General features: G+C 39.0%; 1 protein-coding gene across 5 annotated transcripts in view; it reads left to right on the plus strand.

Moving 5' to 3' along the window:
- The window catches only part of BCLAF1 (BCL2 associated transcription factor 1), a 157,570-nt gene that overhangs the window by 79,072 nt on the left and 58,641 nt on the right, over positions 1-19,857 (plus strand). The gene's annotated exons all lie outside the window — the stretch shown is intronic.

A 19,857-nucleotide genomic window follows, 5' to 3' on the forward strand; every position in this document is an offset into this window, starting at 1 on the left:
GGAATATCTATAAATAGATTGTGCTTTGCATATAATCTACCCAAATAAGTTACTGATCTTTTTTGCTCTTAACTTTTCACACCAAGCTAGCTTTCTGCCATTCAATCTTCATGTTCCAAAGTTTGTAAAAATAATTAAGAATTTAAATTCAAGAAACATAGAAACCCTCTTCCTACCTTTTCCCTCGACTATCAACAGTAGATATTATGCTCTATGTTCAGTACATATTCAGCTTGTTAAAGGGACAGTCTACTCCAAAATTTGTTTAAAAAGATAGATAATACCCATTCCCCGTTTTTGCATAACCAAAATGGCTATATTAATATACTTTTTACCTTTGATTACCTTGTATCTAAGCCTCTGCAGACTGCCCGTTATTTCAGTTCTTTTGACAGACTTGCATTTTAGCCAATCAGTGGCCTCTCAAAAGTATTCCACAGGCGCAAGCACAATGTTATCTATATGGCACACATGAACTAACACCCTCTAGCTGTGAAAAACTGTCCGATGCATTCAGAAAAAAGGGCGGCCTTCATGGGCTTAGAAATTAGCATATGAGTCTACCTAGGTTTAGCTTTCAACTAAGAATACCAAGAGAACTAAGCAAATTTGATGATAAAAGTAAATTGGAAAGTTGATTAAAATGACATGCCCTATCTGAATCGTGAAAGTTTAATTTTGACTAGACTATCCCTTTTAATAATATTGCCTTCTAATGGCATTGAAAGTCCACGAAAACATTTCATAAGCTTTGGGAATACTTCACCTGGCCACCAGGAGGAGGCAAAGACAGCCCAAACAGAACATTGAAGTATCCCTGCCACTTCCCCTACCCTCTCAGGGGCTGTGCTGAAGATGTGAACTGATCATAAAGATTAGGTTTTTATGCACTCATATGGATAGTATTCCCTCAAGACAGAGCTTGGGAGTGATTTTTCCATGTAATTCTCTAGGTTTAGTCTTGGTATATGCTAATTTTCCTGGACTAGAAAATGGGTAAGTCTGTAGGGTACATTGTCCCTCTCTCATGGCAAGTTGCCTAATAGTGAGGATGATAAGCAATCAGATTGCCATGACTCAGGAATGTTTATTTTCATTGTTACAGTATGAATCTATAGCCCTAACTTGGGCACCTTTGGAACCTTGTACATAATTCAGGACCTCCAGACAAAGGTCAGTGTATTTGGAGAATGGCCTGCACAATGGTAACACGGAGCCCTCCCACTGGACTTGCTGTGCGGATACCGTGCACACCGCTTTTGAGCGGTTCGCAGACCTGAATTGCCCCAAAGGCTATATGCCACTACATGGTTTGGTAAGATCAGAGCCGGTTTCAGGGGTGGGCGGCCCCGTAATTCCCGCCGCAGGTAGTGTTTTTTCGTGCCACTTTTACCAGAGTCGACTGTGCAAAAGAACTGGAGTGGTTCGGCAGCAGTGAGGTCCAGCCTGTCGGAGGTGGTAAGATGCCCTAAACGGAGCATTGCGGTGCAACAGATTTGCGCTTTTAATGCTTGGGAACTTAGCTGTGGGGCTCATGAAGGTTATATTTTCCGTTATATCTTTAAGGGAGGTGCGCAAACTGCATGTGTCAATCATGGATGATTTTTTATTGGAAGATAGCCAAGAGGAGACTTCCGCAACTCCCTCATTCGACATAAACAAGTGTATGCTTTGCAGGATGCATACAGTGTGCCCTCCAGCACAATTATGCTTTGTCAACTGTTCTGCAGTCTCATTCAGGGGGCTTTAGTATGCAGGTAGCTGCGCGATCCCCGCAGTGACAGTCTACCCTAGGCCGTTCTGCTGATTCGCAGACTTCAGGCTGTACAGATATGCCAGTTTTGCAGCCGCAGGTAGTGACACCTTTTGCGACACATGCAGTCCTCTGCAACCCCAGTGCCCAAACTCTGGCCGGAGTTAACCCTTTTCCCCATGATTTTGCAATCTGACGTTTCTGCTGCCCTGAGCGCTATGCCAATAGGAGGGGAAAAGGAAGAGAAAGTCTAAACACTGTTCTCCTGAAGATAGTGTTGCCAGTCCGGGTGCTGTTGTGGCGGACTGTGTTGGACAACCTTCAGATGATGATTCCTCAGTCAGCTCTGAGGAAGAACTTTCATTGTCTGACACCTCAAAGGAATCAAAATGGGGACTCTGAGGAGGTCACATTCAGATTTAAAATAAAGCATCTAAGGTATTTGCTCAAGCAAGTTCTCAGTACTCTGGGTGTGCCCTAATGGAAACCTTATGAAGAGAAGCAGATTCAGAGGTTGGATTCGATCTTTAGACCTAAGCTATGAACCCCAGATGTGTTCCTAGTACCTTCAGTAGTAGCAGAGATTATATCCAAGGAATGGGAGAAGCCAGGTGTACCCTTTTCTCCCTCAGCAACTTTTAGGAAAATATTTCCTCAGCTATTCATTTCGAAGAGTGGAGCACTGTGCCCAAGGTTGATGGAGCTATATTCACCCTGGCTAAACGCACTACTATCCCGCTGGAGGAGAGAACATCTTTTAGGGACCCTCTGTGTAGAAAGTTAGAGGGAGACCTAAGGAAGGTCTTCCTTCATTTTGCGCTGGGCATTCCTGCCGTGGCTGGACCAGCAAAATTTTGCTGTGAGTTCTTGTTAGACGTAGAGTAGAATACCCCTTGCAGGAGATTCAGGCAGAGTTGGTGGAAACTCTGTTGGTCCCCTGGCACTTCAGTCTAGTGTATCTTTTTCCTCCAATTGTGCTATTCCCCCGAGTGGTAGCTTGGATCAAACGAGGAAATTTCAGCCATTCAGCCTCGCAGGACTTTGTATGCAGACCTAGTGAGCATGTTGTCTGCTCCTCTGTAGCGGTTGTCTTGGAGACCAGATCTTCAAGAATAGAGTCCATTCTTCTATCAAAATCTAGATACTCTGAGGCTGACTGCCTTGAGATTGAACTGTTACTCTTGATACTCTCATTCAGGGACGCAAGCCTGTTACCAGACACATTTATTATAAGGTCTGCAGGGCTTACCTATATTGGTGTGAACAGCGTGGATTCTCCTGGCATATAGTGAGGATTCCACATATTTTGCCGTTTCTTCAGGATGGTCTGAAGACGGCCTGTCGGCCAGTTCCCTTAAAGTGAATGTAAATTTTGATGCTAAAGTGCCCGGTTTTTAAAAATTTGATTAAAAACAGGGGCATAATTAAGTTATCAAAATTTACATTTCACTCCTGTTGTGAAAAAAAAACTTACCTTTTTAATCTTGACAGCAGCTCCAGCTTCCTCCACCCGTCGCAAAGCCTCTTCCTGGGTCTAAAATGAGGAATCTGGCTTCCTACAATCACGGCATTGAATCAGACACTGATTCCCCCGGGGGGGGGGGGGGGGAGACGTGATTGAAGAATGACCTATCCATCATTTCTGACATCAGAAATGGCTTGCGACTACCGGAGGAAAGTGGAGCTGCTGTCAAGTTTAAAAGGTATTTCTTCACAACAAGTGAAATGTAAATTTTTATGAATTAAAGTGCCCCTGTTTTTAATTGAATTTTTAAAATTCGGGCACTTTAGCATCAAAATTTACATTCACTTTAATAGTCACATTTCTGCCCTTTCAGATCGGTTACATAAAAAGTTGGCTCATTGGCCAGATGTTCAGGCGTTTTTTCAGGCCATGGCTAGAATTAGACCTGTTTTCAAACCCGTTGCTTCTCCTTGGAGTCTTAACCTTGTTCTTAGAGTTCTTCAACAGGCTCCGTTTGAGCCTATGCATTCTATTGATAAGTTGCTCACTTGGAAACTGATCTTTTTGTTAGCTATTTCCTCTGCTCGCAAAGTGTCAGAATGATCAGCCCTCCAGTGTGATTCTCCTTACTTGGTGCTTCATTCTGATAAGGCTGTTCTGAGGACAAAGCTGGGGTTTTTACCTAAGGTCGTTACCACCCACAACATTTACCAGGAAATTGTGGTTCCATCTCTTTGTCCCAATCCATCATCCTCCAAGGAGAGATTGTTACATAAAGCGTTGACGTTCTACCTTCACGCTACTAAGGACTTTCGTCAGTCATCTTCTTTATTTCTCCTGGTTTTCTGGTAATTGCAAGGGGCAGAAGGCCTCAGCTGTTACTCTTTTTCCTTCTGTCTGCAAAGTCTGATTTGCATGGCTTACACCGAAATAAGCCAGCAGCCTCCACCTCGAATTACGGCACAGTCTACCCTTGTGGTGTCCACTTCTTGGGCCTTCAAGAATGATGTTTGCAAGTCTGCTACATGGTCTTCCTTCCACACGTTAATGAAATTCTACAGATTTTATGTTTTTTCCTCTGCAGAGGCATCTTTTGGTAGAAGGGTTCTTCAAGCGGTGGTGCCTAGTAATTAGGACTTTCCTCCCTAACATTTGTATACTCTACAGCTTGGGTATAGATTTCCCACAGGTTATGAATTTTGTTGTGGACTATCACTGCCATTAAAAGGAAAATATAATTTGTGCTTACATGGTAAATTTAATTTCTTTTTTTGGCAGTGAGAGTCCATGAACCCTGTACTTGTGTAGTAGTGGCAGTCTTGGCACCTCTGTACCCCTTGTGTCTCTCTACTTTTCCTTATCCTCAGGTCGAACTACTAAGAGGGTAGGGGAAGTGGGAGGGATACTTGGGGATACTTGGGGTGTCTTTGCCGCCTCCTGGTGGCCAGGTGAAGTATTCCCACAGGTTATAAATGTTTTCATGGACTCACTGACAAGAAGGAAATTTAATTTATCAGGTAAGCATAAATTACATATTTTTTGTTTTTACAAGGTATTTTACAAACATTTTTAAAGAACTATATTAATAATTATCCAACAAAACACATTTAAAGGGACATAAGTGGACTATTGCTTGCATATAACCATGTGCTGACAATGCGGTGTATTCAGCTATGGAGCAGAAGTGCATTGCTGCTTCAGAGCTGAGTTTGAGTACATGTTTAACCCCTTTGAGGGGATTTAACACATAAGTAAGCAGTAGTGCAATATGTACTCAACTTTAATGTGTTCCCAATGGTCCATGTTACCTGCTGAGGTGTATTCGTTTGAAAACGGCTACTTTAGTTGTTATTTCTCTTGTAAGATGTATCGAGTCCACGGATTCATCCATACTTGTGGGATATTCTCCTTCCCTACAGGAAGTGGCAAAGAGAGCACCCACAGCAGAGCTGTCTATATAGCTCCTCCCTTAGCTCCACCCCCCCAGTCATTCTCTTTGCCTACTCTAAGTACTAGGAAAGGCAGAGTGAGTGTGGTGACAAAAATGTTAGTTTTTATTTTCTCAAGCAAAAGTTTATTTTAAATGGTACCGGTGTGTACTATTTACTCTCTGGCAGAAAAGGGATGAAGATTTCTGCAAGGAGGATGATGATCTTAGCACTTTGTAACTAAGATCCACTGCTGTTCTCACAAGGCCTGAAGAGTACAGGAAAATTTCAGTTGGGGGAACAGTTTGCAGGCTAAACTGCATTGAGGTATGTTCAGTCTATTTTTTTCTAGACAGACTGATTATTCTAGAAAAGACTGGCAATATCCCCATGAGGGAAGGGTAAGCTGTATTCAGACACTTAGTAGGAATCCTAGCTTGCATTAAGGGCTCATTAGTTACTGGTGACACTGATAGGAAAAAACGTTTTTGTTTTTTATTAAAAAAATGCAAATATAACGTTTTTCGAGGGACTTTAAGGGGTCATTGTGGCTTGGTTAAAGGGACATTATACACTAATTTTTTCTTTGCATAAATGTTTTGTAGATGATCTATTTATATAGCCCATAAAGTTATTTTTTTTTTTTTAAATGTATAGTTTTGCTTATTTTTAAATAACATTGCTCTGATTTTCAGACTCCTAACCAAGCCCCAAAGTTTTATGTGAATACCGTCAGCTACCTTCTCCAGCTTGCTCCTGTTTGTGTAAAGGGTCTTTTCATATGCAAAAGAAGGGGGAGGGGGGAATGTCTGATATTTCCCACTTGCAGTGGGCTTTCCAGCTACATTTTCAACAGAGCTAAACTAAGAGGTTCTAATTAAGTTTTTAAACATTTTTATACTGGATTTTTATATCAGTATCTGTGCATCTTATTCTTTATAGTACTGTCTATTACATGCAGTTATATGAAATGAGTGTATACTGTCCCTTTAAAGGTTATTAACCCACATGGCTACTTTAGGAAACACTCTGTTGTGTTTCTTTTAGGCCCCATAACATCGAGTGAGGTGGGAGGGGCCTATTTTTGCGCCTCAGTTGCGCAGTTTCTTTTCCTCAGAGACATCCAGCTACTTCTCCAGAGGTTCCTACTGCGTTTGAGGGCTGTATAGAAGTTTTTTTTCAAATCGTTTATAAAGGGCAGGTAGGCGCCACCGCAGAGCTTTGGCAAGGTGCTGAACATTTTTTTACTGGTTTTTGACGTTTTGTCAATCCGGTTTCTACATTAAGGGGTTAATTGTTTATTTTCATAGCTGTGCAAAGTTACTAAGGCTTTAGGATGCTACTGAGAAAATTTCGTTGATTTTACTGCTTTTTTACACTGTTTTGCAGAGTTTGTGCAGCTTTTTTTCTCTTAAAGGCACAGTACCGTTTTTTTTCTAAGTGTTATTTGCTTTGATTAAAGTGTTTTCCAAGCTTGCTTGTTACATTACTAGCCTGTTTAACATGTCTGATACCAAGGAAAATCCTTGTTCAATGTGTTTAGAAGCCATTGTGGAACCCCCTCTTAGAATGTGTCCCACTTGCACTGATATGTCTATAAATTATAAAGAGCATATTTCAGCACTTAAAAATATTGCAATAGATGATTCTCAGACAGAAGGAAATGAGGGTTTAACATCTAGCTCTCCCCAAGTGTCACAACCAGTAACGCCCGCACAAGTGACGCCTAGTACCTCTAGTGCGTCAAATTAATTTACTTTACAAGACATAGCCACAGTTATGAATACAACCCTCAGAGGTTTTTATCCAAACTGCCTGGTTTACAAGGAAAGCATGACAGCTCTGGGTTAAGAACAAATGCTGAGCCGTCTAACGCTTTAGTAGCCGTATCCTATATACCCTCGCAATGTTCTGAAGTAGGGGTAAGGGATTTGTTATCTGAGGGAGAAATTTCTGATTCCGGAAAGACGCTCCCTCAGACAGATTCTGATATGACGGCATTTAAATTTAAGCTTGAACACCTCCACTTATTGCTCAGGGAGGTATTAGCGACTCTAGATGATTGTGACCCTATAGTGGTCCCAGAGAAATTGTGTAAAATGGACAAATACTTAGGGACTGGAAAAAACATCAGTGTAAACAGAAACCTCTAAGAGGATTGTGAATATTGTTACTAAGGAGTGGGATAGACCAGGTATTCCGTTCGCTCCCCCTCCTGTTTTTAAGAAAATGTTTCCCATATCTGACACCATGCGGGACTCGTGGCAGACGGTCCCTAAGGTGGAGGGAGCTATTTCTACTCTGGCTAAGCGTACAACTATACCTATCGAAGACAGTTGTGCTTTCAAAGATCCTATGGATAAAAAATTAGAGGGTCTCCTGAAGAAATTTTTTGTTCATCAAGGCTTTCTTCTCCAACCTATTGCGTGCATTGTTCCTGTAACTACTGCAGCTGCTTTCTGGTTCGAGGCTCTATAAGAGGCTCTTCAGATGGAGACTCCATTAGAGGATATTATGGACAGAATTAAGGCCCTTAAGTTGGCTAATTCTTTCATTACAGATGCCGCTTTCCAACTGGCTAAATTAGCGGCAAAGAATTCAGGTTTTGCCATTTTAGCATGCAGGGCGTTATGGATTAAGTCCTGGTCTGCTGATGTGTCAACAAAATCTAAACTTTTGAACATCCCTTTCAATGGAAAGACCCTATTCGGGCCTGAACTGAGAGAGATTATTTCAGACATCACTGGAGGGAAAGGCCATGCCCTCCCTCAGGATAGAACAAATAAAATGAGGACCAAACAAAATAATTTTCGTTCCTTTCAGAACTTCAAGGGTGGTCCCGCTTCGGCTTCCCCTGCTGCAAAGCAAGAGGGGAATTTTGTCCAATCCAAGTCAGTCTGGAGACCTAACCAGGCTTGGAACAAGGGTAAACAGGTCAAGAAGCCTGCAGCTGCCTCTAAGACAGCATGAAGGGGTAGCCCCAATCCGGGACCGTGTCTAGTAGGGGGCAGACTCTCTCTCTTCGCTCAGGCTTGGGCAAGAGATGTTCACGATTCCTGGGCCTTAGAAATTGTGTCCCAGGGATATCTTCTGGACTTCAAAGACTCTCCCCCAAGGGGGAGATTTCACATTTCTCAATTGTCTGCAAACCAGACAAAGAGAGAGGCGTTCTTACGCTGTGTAGAAGACCTACATACCATGGGAGTAATCCGCCCAGTTCCAAAAGCGGAACAAGGGCTAGGGTTTTACTCAAACCTGTTTGTGGTTCCCAAAAAAAGAGGGAACTTTCAGACCAATCTTGGATCTCAAAATTCTAAACAAATTCCTCAGAGTACCATCATTCAAGATGGAGACTATTCGTACTATTCTACCGTTGATCCAGGAGGGTCAATATATGACTACTGTGGATTTAAAGGATGCATATCTACACATCCCTATTCACAGAGATCATCATCAATTCCTCAGATTTGCCTTTCTGGACAGGCATTACCAGTTCGTGGCCCTTCCCTTCGGGTTGGAAACGGCTCCCAGAATTTTCACAAAAGTGCTAGGGTCCCTTTTGGCGGTGCTAAGGCTGCGGGGCATAGCAGTGGCGCCTTATCTAGACGACATTAATTCAGGCGTCGACTTTCCAACTAGCCAAGTCTCACACGGACATTGTGTGTGCTTTTCTGAGATCTCACGGGTGGAAGGTGAACATAGAAGAGTTCTCTCTTCCCTCTCACAAGTTTCCTTCCTAGGGACTCTGATAGACTCGGTAGAAATGAAAATATTTCTGACGGAGGTCAGAAAATAAAAACTCTTAACCACTTGCCCAGCTCTTCATTCCATTCCTCTGCCATCAGTGGCTCAGTGTATGGAGGTAATCGGACTCATGGTAGCGGCAATGGACATAGTCCCTTTTGCCCACCTATACCTCAGACCACTGCAACTATGCATGCTCAAACAGTGGAATGGGGATTATACAGATTTATCTCCTCGACTGCATCTGGACCAGGAGACCAGAGATTCTCTTCTCTGGTGGTTGTCTCAGGACCACCTGTCTCAGGGAATGTGTTTCCGCAGGCCAGAGTGGCTCATAGTAACGACAGATGCCAGCCTGTTAGGCTGGAGTGCAGTCTGGAACTCCCTGAAAGCACAGGGCTTATGGCCTCAGGAGGAAACTCTTCTCCCGATAAACATTCTAGAACTGAGAGCGATATTCAATGTTCTTCAGGCGTGGCCCCAGCTTGCTGCGGCCAAATTCATCAGATTTCAGTCGGACAACATCACGACTGTAGCTTATATCAATCATCAAGGAGGAACACGGAGTTCTCTAGCGATGGAGGTAACCAAAATAATCCGATGGGCGGAGGATCACTCTTGCCATCTCTCAGCAATCCATATCCTAGGAGTAGAGAACTGGGAGGCGGTTTTCCTAAGTCGTCAGACTTTTCATCCGGGGGAGTGGGAGCTCCACCGGAGCTATTTGCCCAGCTGACTCAGCTATGGGGCACACCAGAATTGGATCTGATGGCGTCCCGTCAGAATGCCAAACTTCCTCGTTACGGGTCCAGGTCCCGGGATCCCCAGGCGGTACTGATAGATGCTCTAGCAGTGCCCTGGTCCTTCAGTCTGGCCTATGTATTTCCGTTTCCTCTCCTCCCACGTCTGGTTGCCAGAATCAAGCAGGAGAGAGCTTCGGTGATTCTGATAGCACCTGCGTGGCCACGCAGGACTTGGTATGCAGACCTAGTGGACATGTCATCGGTTCCACCGTGGATTCTGCCATTGAGGCAGGACCTTCTAATTCAAGGTCCATTCACGCATCCAAATCTAATTTATTTGCGTCTGACTGCTTGGAGATTGAACGCCTGATTCTATCAAAGCGTGGTTTCTCTGAGTCGGTCATTGATACCCTGATTCAAGCTAGAAAGCCTGTAACCAGGAAGATCTATCATAAGATTTGGCGCAAATATTTTTATTGGTGTGAATCCGAGGGTTACTCATGGAGTAAGATTAGGATTCCTAGAATATTGTCCTTTCTCCAAGAAGGATTGGAGAAGGGATTATCAGCTAGTTCCTTAAAAGGACAAATATCGGCTTTGTCTATTCTTTTACACAAACGTCTGGCAGATGTCCCAGACGTTCAAGCGTTTAGTCAGGCCTTGGTTAGGATCAAGCCTGTATTTAAACCTGTTGCTCCACCATGGAGCCTAAACTTAGTTCTTAAAGATCTTCAAGGGGTTCCGTTTGAACCTATGCATTTCATAGATATTAAGCTTCTATCTTGGAAAGTTTTGTTTTTAGTAGCTATCTCTTCGGCTCGAAGAGTTTGAGTTATCTGCTTTACAGTGTGATTCATCTTACCTTGTTTTCCATGCAGATAAGGTGGTTTTGCGTACCAAACCTGGGTTTCTTCTTAAGGTTGTTTCTAATAGGAATATCAATCAGGAGATTGTTGTTCCTTCACTGTGTCCTAATCCTTCATCAAAGAAGGAACGTCTGTTGCACAATCTTGATGTGATTTGTGCTTTAAAGTTCTACTTACAAGCAACTAAAGATTTCCGTCAAACATCTTCATTGTTTGTTTATTCTGGTAAACGGAAAGGTCAAAAGGCTACAGCTACCTCTTTCCTTTTGGCTGAAAAGCATCATCCGTTTGGCTTATGAGACTGCTGGCCATCAGCCTCCTGAAAGAATTACTGCTCATTCTACTAGAGCAGTGGCTTCCACATGGGCTGTTGAACAGATTTGTAAGGCGGCGACTTGGTCTTCGCTTCATACTTTTTCCAAATTTTACAAATTTAATGCTTTTGCTTCTTCGGAGGCTATTTTTGGGAGAAAGGTTCTACAAGCAGTGGTGCCTTCCGTTTAAGGTACCTGTCTTGTCCCTCCCTTCATCCGTGTCCTAAAGCTTTGGTATTGGTATCCCACAAGTATGGATGAATCCGTGGACTCCATACATCTTACAAGAGAAAACATAATTTATGCTTACCTGATAAATTTATTTCTCTTGTGATGTATCGAGTTCACGGCCCGCCCTGTTTATTTAAGACAGGCAGTAAGTATATTTTTATTTAAAAAACTTCAGTCACCACGGCACCCTATAGTTTCTCCTTCTTCTTCCTAGCCTTCGGTCGAATGACTGGTTGGTGGAGCTAAGGGAGGAGCTATATAGACAGCTCTGCTGTGGGTGCTCTCTTTGCCACTTCCTGTAGGGAAGGAGAATATCCCACAAGTATGGATGAATCCGTGGACTCGATACATCACAAGAGAAATAAATTTATCAGGTAAGCATAAATTATGTTTTAAATAGGTAATTTTGTGTTTCTCGCTTTCACTCTCTCTCACACACATTTTTTTGTATATGAAATAGCCACTTGTGTTTATTCAACTCCCCACCAAGTCTGCTGTATTGTTATGTTCAGCCCATACTTATGGGCATGTCCTTGGTGATGGTTTTATTGCAAAAACACTCACACAAAACGGCTATTTCAAATACAGAAATAAACATAAGGGAGCAATTTACTATAAAATGTGTTCCAAATAACTTTTTATACCCACTGCTTAATATTAAATGTATGAAAGTGTCCTTTTAACTCAGCATTTGCTTATTGAACTTTTCATGTCTCTAATGTATTATTAAAATAGCACTTTTATTTGCATTTGTAGTTGACTAGGATTTGAATTTTATTATATAGGCTTATTGAAAGAAATAATGCATTTTACAAGCTGTTTTTTTAAAAAAATAATCATTTTATTACTATTATTAAATGTTCTTTGGATTTAAACATGGGTAACTTCATAAGGACCTGCCTTTGTTTATTTGTATATGCACTGTAGACCTGAAACATTCTAATTGATATTACATGTTTTAAATACAGTGCCATCACATCCTATATCTGTGGATGGTATTTTAGCAAAAAAAATCATAGCACTGTTTAAAAAAAAAAAACTAAACAAAACTATAAAGCACATTGCCTTTTAACAGCCAATCCAGATCTGAAGGAGAAGAAGCTTACAGAAATGGCACATTTTTAAATGTAGTCTACATTTCTTCTTAGTGTGTTTTTTACCCATTAATTAAGTATGGCAGTTGACTGCTTAAATTAACTGTGATGATACAAGAAATAGAATCAGAATCTGTATTTAATCAACTGTCTACTTTTAATATTTGTTTGACCTTTTTATAGAGCAGCACTGGTTGTAAAACACTACATGATAAACGCTTTGCTGTATTGTGTAGTTTAATAACCCACTGGCATGACTAAACTACATTGTATCCATGCTTTCACTAATTGCATGCCATGATTGTTATCAAGTAGAATAAAACTATTGATTTACCTTCTGAGAAGGCCAGTATGTAATGTGTAGTTTTTAATCAGTGTTCCCGCTCACATTTTGTGAGCGGCCTAGCACTGAAACAGTAAATTATGGAACCGCAACCTGCAGATAGCAAACGCTACACAATGTTTACTTTATTAACTGTTTCACTGCTGGGTCGCTCACATAATGGTATATTATAAAACAAACATTAATAGCATTTCAATCTTTGACTGTTCATTTTGAATGGAAAGCCTTAATTTATTTACTACCTTTTGTAAATATACAGTTCTGTTTGTAAAAGGCAATGCTTTCTGTGTTAAATATCTGTGTTCACTTATTTCTAATCGGCAATATTTACAAGAGCATATAAATATACAGACGTATAAGGAGGCCTATTTTGTGAGTGCTTAAAATGTAAAGTAGCGTTTTCCCTTTACCAGCTTTTTTAGTCTGTATTACTTCAAACATCTAGTACAAATGGGGGAAAAATCCATCAGACCGAATATTTAAGGTTGCAGTTACCTTGCAACAATTCATCTGCTTTCAGAGGGTTTAGAAAATACCACTAGTGGCAGTGTTCTCCACAGAAATAGTGCTGCCATCCTAGTGCTCTTGCATATGGATAGCATTCTTGCATACCTGCTCCTATACAGTGCTCCAGACACGTGCACACTCCTGAGCTTTTCAATAAGAGAGAAAAGAAAATGTGATAAAAGTAAATTAGAAAGGTGTTTAATATGCATGCTCTATCTGAATCATGAAGGAAACGGTTTTTTTTTATACCTTTTAAACTATCCTTCGCACAAATGTATTGCAAAATTTAACATAGATTGATTTAATGGTAATTTATGCAACAAACCGTGAAATAATTATATTAGCTGATTTTAGTTTAATATTGGCTTGAATTTTAGCCAGGTGGTTATTAAGATTAGGCGGGTGGTGTGTCCATTAAATAGGTCCTTTGAGGGATACTGAGGGGGGCGCTGTGACCACTCAAACATCATACCATCCCAGGATTTCACCATATCAGTATCTGCAGAACTGGTTTTCACTTTACATATAAATATGATATTCAAACAGACAGTAAAGTCAAAATTAAACTTTCATGATTCAGAGAATGCAGGGTTTTTTTATAAGCAAAGAAAAAAAGTTTTATACAAGGCGCTGCCAAAAATAAATAAGAACTCCGTGTATAAAGCTGAAAAAACAAAAAGACAGAAGCGCCCAACCGCATCTAAGTGCAGATTAAATGTATAACTTTAATATTCCCATAAAACAAGAATCGCGCTCACAATTGATTAAAAATATACAAGCCGTGTATAGATGTAACTTTGTAGTATCGCCAGCCCCGGCGTTTTCAGCTCCAATATCACCGTTTCCAAGATGGAGCGTCTTTGACCTGGCCGTATCAGATCCACCTCCACGCTGTGACCACTACTTGACTGTAATGTACTAGGTCACCGTTACAAACTGATAGTCAGGCAACTTTAAACACCTGTCCTTTCGTATATATATCACAAGGACCTCAGCCCACTTAGTGTTTGCGTGATCAGTCACAGACACTAATCGTGGCCTCACAAGAACCTGATAATGCACACTATGTATGCCCACTCGACGTACGTTTCGTTCCGGACTGGAACTTTTTCAAGAGTGATGATTAACACTAACTACCTGCCTTTTAAAGACAAGTGTGTAACCGCCTACTGTGTTAACCCTTACAGTTCCACACAGAGTATTCATTTAAGATAAACAGTTAAAATCAAAATCATAAAAAGCAACAATAAATCCATATTTAAATATAAATAGCAGAGTTAAAACACATACCCATTGCTAATAAATCATAAGTTAAAATTTCATACTTGTAATAAAATACATGAATATTATCCAAATACATTATATACACAGAGGAAAAAGAGCGTACCTCTAATTCATTTAATTCACAACTAATACTGGGTGCAGCATATCCTTATTATAAACATGGATCTATGAAGTGTTTGTGATCCTCTCCTCAAAATACTGATATATACCCCTGATGTAACCTAAAGAATATATTTAAAAAAATCATTAATTAAAAAGTTAAAAAAAATTAAAAAATTAAGAAGTTAAAAATGTGTGACATATAAGATTAAAATTACATTAAACATGTCTGAATATCCAAATCAATATTTAGTCCTCTGGGGTGAAGACAATCCAATTTTTTAATCCAATATGTCTCCCGTTGGCGCAACTTTAGTAACCTATTGGTATCCCATATATTGGGAGTGATCCATTCTATGATTTTAATCTCTTGGTCCTTGGGATCACTATTATGGACAAATTATCATGATTTTCAATATTATTGTGATTTATTGCTATATGAGGACACATTAAACAGTCTTTTGTTTTGCATTTAATTGTTTCACGACTGCTCCCCCAATCTGAGATTTTTACCAATGGTTTACTTCGTAGTCTATTTGGGGCCAAAATATTTTTTAAATCTATATTTTTTCTAAATACGATTTTGGGTCTATTTCCTATTGATTTGTTCAAAATAGGGTCTAATTGCAATACATTCCAATGTTTGTTCATTATGCTCTTAATCTTATGATGTTGATTGTTATATTTTGCAATGAATTTGGGATCAGAATTCTCTGTTTGCTGCTCTTTTTTATTACTTATTTTCTCTAATAGTTGTTTTCTATCCATTAGATCTACTTTGTTTTTCATATTAGATAAATGATGTTTATTATAACCCTTATCAAATTTCCTAGTAAGATTCTCAGCTTCTTGTTTGTAATCTCGAACGTTAGTGCAATTACGCTTAATGTGTTGATATTGGCCTAATGGAATGTTATTCTTCCATTGTTTATAGTGGCCACTCTTTGCATTTAATAGGCCATTTCTATCAGTATATTTTCTGTAGTTTTTCACTGCTATTCTATTGTGATATGTGAACAATGTTAAATCCAAAAAACTAATTTCAGTTTGTGAATATAAATATGTAAACTTCAAATTAAAATAGTTTTTATTCATGTGTTGTAATAGTTTATCTATATCCTGAACTTCCCCTTGCCAAATCCTAATGATATCGTCTATGTACATACAGATATTTGCAAGGTATTGGTTATTGTTCCTCATAGTTAAATAAATTCGCATACGATGGAGCAAAAGTCGTCCCCATCGCAGTCCCCTGTATTTGTTTATAAAACTTATTTTCAAATAAAAAGTAATTATGCAAAAGAATAAAATAGATTCAGATAAAAACTTGGAATGTACTGATGAAATGTTTCCTTTTAGGCATTCTTCTTCAATCACCGAGACCCCTTTATCGTGGGGTATGCTCGTATACAAAGCAGAGACGTCACAGGTCATCTCTAATGTATGCTGGAATTAACTTTACTAATGGTTGCAAATAATAGTCTATATATTTTGACATGTTATCGCATAGAGACCCAATGCCGGACACAATGGGTCTCCCTGGAGGTTCCTTAGCGTTTTTGTGAATTTTCGGCAAATGGTAAAAGCATGCCACTTTAGGATATGCCTCATATAGATAACTAAATTCATTTCGGTTAAGAATGCCTTCCTGTTTTGCTATGCATAAATGGTCAAATAGTTCTTTCTTATAGTTCAAGGTCGGGTTAAATGTAAGGAGTTTATATGTATCTTTGTTGTTCAGAAGATTATACTCTTCTTTAAGATAATCTTTTCTGTTCTGAACAACTACTCCACCCCCTTTGTCCGCACATCTATATATTATATCCATATCTGCCGTTAATACCTTTTAAAGACTCTTTCTCCTTTAGTTAAATTATCATACTTAAATTTGCTTTTATATGACAATTTATTAATATCCTCACATACCAATTTGTTAAAAGTTTTTATAAATTCACTTTTCTTTTTAGAGGACAGTGGATTGTATTATTATACCCTTCCTCATGTAATGAAATATTCAAAAGTTCCTCATCTGAAATACTATTTGACAAATTTTGAGTTCTATTCTCGTTGTCTAAGGATTCTAAATTAGCTAGTGTATGTATATCATCTTCATTAAGGACCACATTTGCCGACATATTGGTCTTATCATAATACCTTTTTAAAGTCAATTTCTTGATGTATCTCTGAACATCAATAAATAATTCAAAATGATTCGGTTGAGAAATGGCAGCAAAATTTAACCCTTTCGAGAGTAATTTCATTTCATTGTTAGTGAAAGTTTTATCTGAAAGGTTAAAAATTAGTTGATATCCTTTCTCTAGTTCCAACCGTTTCCGTTTCTTTTTTCGTTTTTTAATTCCTCCTCTGGTACCTCTGTATCCTCTAGCAAACGTTTTGGTTTCCTTGGGGTATCTAGGGCTTTTACAAAAGCCCCTCCCCATTCCGTTTTGCCCCCCTGTTGCCGCCAGGGGGGAGTCCCTAAAACATGCCCCTTATTTTGATTTCCCTTTCTTTGTCCCCTTGGGGGACCATGTTCTGGGCTGATGTTCATAATCTATGTTCTTCCCTCTAAATTTGGGTTTAGCTCCCTGTTGGTTCCACCTGGGGCTATTATTTCCATATGACCTCTCAACATTATTTTCATCAAACTGAAATCTATTTAGTTACAGAAAAGATACTGATAGAAATGGCCTATTAAATGCCAAGAGTGGCCACTATAAACAATGGAAGAATAACATTCCATTAGGTCAATATCAACGCATTAAGCGTAATTGCACTAACGTTCGAGATTACAAACAAGAAGCTGAGAATCTTAATAGGAAATTTGAGGATAAGGGTTATAATAAACATCATTTTTCTAATATGAAAAACAAAGTAGATCTAATGGATAGAAAACAACTATTAGAGAAAATAAGTAATAAAAAAGAGCAGCAAACAGAGAATTCTAATCCCAAATTCATCAATCAACATCATAAGATTAAGAACAGAATGAACAAACATTGGAATGTATTGCAATTAGACCCTATTTTGAACAAATCAATAGGAAATAGACCCAAAATCGTATTTAGAAAAAATAGAGATTTAAAAAATATTTTGGCCCCAAATAGACTTCGAAGTAAACCATTGGTAAAAATCTCAGATTGGGGGAGCAGTCGTGGAACATTTTAAATGCAAAACAAAAGACTGTTTAATGTGTCCTCATATAGCAATAAATCACAATAATATTGAAAATCATGATAATTCTAGGAGTTTTTCTAATAAGAATAGATGCACATGCATGAGCACTCATGTAGTATATCATTTGAAGTGCAAATGTAATTTTATTTATGTTGGAAGGACAAAAATAAAAATAAAATATTGTTTTAGGGAACATCTCAATAATATAGAAAAGGGTTTGGAAACACATAGTGTCTCTCAACATTTTAAATTTGTCCATAATAGTGATCCCAAGGACCTAGAGATTAAAATCATAGAATGGATCACTCCCAATATATGGGATACCAATAGGTTACTAAAGTTGCGCCAACGGGAGACATATTGGATTAAAAAATTGGATTGTCTTCACCCCCGAGGACTAAATATTGATTTGGATATTCAGACATTTTTAATGTAATTTTAATCTTATATGTCACACATTTTTAACTTCTTAATTTTTTTTAATTTTTTTTTTAACTTTTTAATTAATGATTTTTTTTTTTAATATATTGTTTAGGTTACATCAGGGGTATATATCAGTATTTTGAGGAGAGGATCACAAACACTTCATAGATCCATGTTTATAATAAGGATATGCTGCACCCAGTATTAGTTGTGAATTAAATTAATTAGATGTACGCTCTTTTTTTCTCTGTGTATATAATGTATTTGGATAATATTCATGTATTTTATTACAAGTATGAAATTTTAACTTATGATTTATTAGCAATGGGTAGGTGTATTAACTCTGCTATTTATATTTAAATATGGATTTCTCTTGTTTAGTGTAGTCAGTCCACGGGTCATCCATTACTTATGGGATATATTCTCCTTCCCAACAGGAAGTTGCAAGAGGATCACCCAAGCAGAGCTGCTATATAGCTCCTCCCCTCACATGTCATATCCAGTCATTCTCTTGCAACACTCAACAAAGAAGGAGATCGTGAGAGGAGTTAGGAGTTTTTTAATTAGTTATTCTTCAATCAAAAGTTTATTTTAAATGGCACCGGAGTGTGCTGTTTTTTCTCTCAGGCAGTATTGGAAGAAGAATCTGCCTGCATTTTCTATGATCTTAGCAGACGTAACTAAGATCCGCTGGCTGTTCTCGCACATTCTGAGGAGTGGGGTAACTTCAGAAAAGGGAATAGCATGCGGGGTCCCCTGCAAATGAGGTATGTGCAGTAAAATATTTTCTAGGAATGGAATTGACTAAGAAAACACTGCCGATACCCATATGATGTAAGTACAGCCTAAAATGCAGTAGTAGCGACTGGTATCAGGCTGGTAAATGTATACACAGTAGAGTTATTTTCTATGGAATAGATTTTGACTGAAAAAATACTGGTAATACTGTAATAATGTATGAGCCTTAACTGCAGTAGAAGCGACTGGTAGCAGGCTTAGTGATAACTTTACACAACATATGAAATGTTGTTTTTAAAACGTTTACTGGCATGTTAATCGTTTTGTGAGGTACTTGGTGATAAATCTCTTTGGGCATGATTTTTTCCACATGGCTAACGTATATTTCTGCATAGAAACCGTTATAGCTGGTCTCCCACTGTGTAATATGACTGGGAGGGGCTTGTGTTAGCGCCTTGTTGCGCAGTTAAAATTCAAAATTTATATTTGAGGGAGGTAATCAGTCACAGCAGACCTGTGACAGTGTGTTTGACTGTGATAAAAACGTTAACTGTTAATTTGTTTATCTGTTTTTGGGTATTAAGGGGTTAATCATCCGTTACTAGTGGGTGCAATCCTCTGCTGATTTCATACATTTAATGTAAAATTTGGTTGCTATAACTGAATTGGTTCATTGTTATTCAACTGTAATTGTCTTTTTGTGTTTTAAAAGCGCAGAAGCGTTTTTTTTACATTGCTGGAAAATTTTCTGAAAGTAATTTCCAGGCTTGCTAGCCTCATTGCTAGTCTGTTTAAACATGTCTGATACAGATGAATCTGCTTGTTCATTATCTTTAAAAGCCAATGTGGAGCCCAATAGAAATGTGTACCAATTGTATTGATATTACTTTAAATAAAGGTCAATCTTTACCGGTAAAAAAATTATCACCAGACATCGAGGGGAAAGTTATGCCGCCTAACTCTCCTCACGTGTCAGTACCTGCGCCTCCCGCTCAGGAGGTGCGTGATGTTGTGGCGCCAAGTACATCAAGGCCCTTACAAATCACTTTACAAGATATGGCTAATGTTATGAAAGAAGTATTATCTAATTTGCCTGAGTTAAGAGGCAAGCGCGATAGCTCTGGGTTAAGGACAGAGCGCGCTGATGA

This window comes from Bombina bombina, chromosome 4 (genome assembly GCF_027579735.1).
Source record: "Bombina bombina isolate aBomBom1 chromosome 4, aBomBom1.pri, whole genome shotgun sequence".
Taxonomy (NCBI): Eukaryota; Metazoa; Chordata; class Amphibia; order Anura; family Bombinatoridae; genus Bombina; species Bombina bombina.